The 2,733-nt window shown below is 46.0% G+C and overlaps 1 pseudogene; it reads left to right on the top strand.

Annotated features, from left to right (window-relative positions):
- Positions 1–385: 385 nt before the first annotated feature.
- LOC101328938 (cytochrome c oxidase subunit NDUFA4 pseudogene) lies at positions 386–792 on the top strand (annotated as a pseudogene).
- Positions 793–2,733: the final 1,941 nt, after the last annotated feature.

Here is a 2,733-nt window from a genome sequence, read left to right as displayed (position 1 = left end):
CTCAGGCTTCATTTCAACCTCATTCAGCACAAACACGGGTTGAGTGTTCACTAAATGCCAATTTTTACTGGCATCACTCACTTCCTTCTCTCTGACATGCTCCTTCCTTAAATTCCACACCTCATGCTCATTTGCCTGTTTCTCTGTCTGGACCTTCTCTGTCTGCTTCCTTGGTTCTCCCTTCCCCTCTCCTTTGGCTTGTCTTTGGCCTTTGTCCCCTCCTTTGACGTTCTTCCAGTGATATCCAGCAGACTGGTATCCTCCATGATCAGGCCCTCAATCTGACACAATCCTCAATCAGGTTGTATCTTCAACCCTAACCTCTGTTTCTCCACCTGCCTGCTAGACCTTTCTCCCTGGGTGTTGCACGGGTGCCTCACACTCCATGCTAGATGGAATCTCTCCTCTGCATAACCCAGCACTCCTCTTAAGCCACTTAAATTCTGCCTTATACTCTTTCATTCAACAAAATTATTTACTCGAGGCCTGTGTCACAACCGTGCTCCACCAGATCATTGGTCAGGCCAAGAATCATCCTAGCTTGATCCCCCTCTTCGTATTTATTGGAGCAGGAGGTACTGGAGGAGCACTCTATGTCTGGAGCCTGGCATTGTTCAACCCAGATGTCAGTTGGGACAGAAAGAATAACCCAGAACCCTGGAACAAAGTGGGCTCCAATGATTAATACAAGTTCTACCCAGTGAATGTAGATTACAGCAAAGTGAAGAAAGAAGGTCCAGACTTCTAAATGAAACGTTTCACTATAAAGCTGCTTAGAATGAAGGTCTTCCAGAAGCCATCTGCACAATTTTGCACTTGACCAGGAAATGGTTCCCCTCTCAATGCGTGATCATGTTGGTGTATTGTGTTGGGGTTTACACTGATTAATAAATAATCTGAAACTTAAAAAAAAAAAAAAGTTACTGAGAATCTGTTGCTGTTGGAAGTACTAAAGACATGTTAGAAAAGAAAACAAAGTCCCTTTTCTCCAAGAGCTTCCCCTCTAGGGAGAGAGCCAGGTGGTCAACCATGAACCTGCAATATGGCTGGTGGTGATGAGTTCCTTAAAACAATTAGAACAGGGTAAAGGGATCAAAAGTGACAGTGGGCTGTGCTGGCTATTCTCTGCTTACTGTCCCTCCCTCCCATACAATTCACCCATCGTCCTCCCTCTCAGCCCTGTTCCATGCCCCAGGGACTGGCCTACAAGGCTTCTTTCACCCAAGCTCCCTCACCCTCTGCCTTCCTATTGGCTTAGGCAGAAAGAGGAGATGAGAGAATGGGGGGCAGTGGTGTGGCAGTAAGTGTTTAGCAACCAGCTCTCCAAGGAAAAGCAACCTGATTTGTAGCATTTGCCCATTTCTGTGGTGTAAATACTCCACCTTGAGAGATTTCAAACAGCCATCTTGATGTCGGAGTTGGAAAGAGATGCTTACCGTGGGCCCTGATGAACCAGGATAAGCCAGTTTCAACACACCATTGGTGGGAGGAGAAGGAATGTCTTCTCAGCTTCCTCTTGTCCTCGGTCCCGGCAGGGGCTGCATCCCTTCAGGACTGCAGCTCTAGACAACAGTGCCTCTTAGGCCACTCCAGCTCTAACGAGATGCTGAGACTCCCATTCCCTCCTCCTACCTCTTCAGGTCTGGGATTGGGAACAGCCTCTCAGTGAAGCTGGTCCCTGGGTTCCTCACTATCCCTAGTTTCCTTTCCCTACTCCCAGCTCTTCATTAATGTTCTTCAAAATCCTTGTGGAATGTACCTTCTGTTTCCCGTGGGACCCGGACTCATACAGGAGGGTTGTCTTTTTCCGTAGAGTGCACAGGAAGGCCTTTCTGATACTGTAACACTGAAGCACAGAATGAGGGTGTGGGAAGTGATTTGTGTGTTGATCCTGCCACCTCCTCTCCAGTTTCCCCATCCCCATGCCTGGTAACCATTTCTCTTGTATTTGATTTCTAGCAGTGCCAATCTCAGTTCTTTGCATGTATCCAAAAAAACATTTGTTGAATTGTACCAAAACAGGGCCATCTATTGCTTTTCTTCTGCTCTCTAAAAAGTGTTCCTTGTTCCTATGAATTTCACTAATGCTCTTTCATTCTTCATTTGAATCTTCTATTGGGTCCATGCCCAGTGAGCCAGTGCTAACAGAAGCTGGTATGAAATCCTCCTACAAAAATTACAGTCCTCAAAAGAAAAAAAAAAAAACAAAAAACACCACAGTCCTCTTATAAAAATTGCTGGATTTGAGACCACAGTAGATAATTTACATAGGTTGAGAAGATGAATTCAAAAGCCATTAAATCTAAGCCTGTGAAATAAAAATCAGCAGAGTTTGCTACAATTGTACTTAAACTCAACATGAAGGCCAAATGGTAACATAGCATTCTGAAGTTACACCACTTTATACAGCAATACCACCAGTGTTCATGCTGCCTGGTGGGCCTGGGTCTGAGAACATAACGTTCCTGCTGTGGTTCTGCACTCCCCTCCCCACCGGCTGTTAACCCCCTGTGCCAAGGTAGGCTGGCTTCATGAGACCCATTGTGTCCACACCCACTTCACCCACCAAGTGGACCTCTTTCATCATGTCAACCAGCCTATCTGCAGAGGTATCAGCTTGGTAGGGAGAATGAACTCTTTGTGGAGAAGATTAGGATTAGGGCTGGGATTTGGGTTGAGGTTTGTGAAGGTTAATTTTATGTGTCAACTTGGCTGGGCCATGGTGGGCCAGAT

Source organism: Tursiops truncatus, chromosome 1 (genome assembly GCF_011762595.2).
Source record: "Tursiops truncatus isolate mTurTru1 chromosome 1, mTurTru1.mat.Y, whole genome shotgun sequence".
Classification (NCBI taxonomy): domain Eukaryota; kingdom Metazoa; phylum Chordata; class Mammalia; order Artiodactyla; family Delphinidae; genus Tursiops; species Tursiops truncatus.
This window is presented reverse-complemented; position numbering and strand designations above follow the sequence as displayed.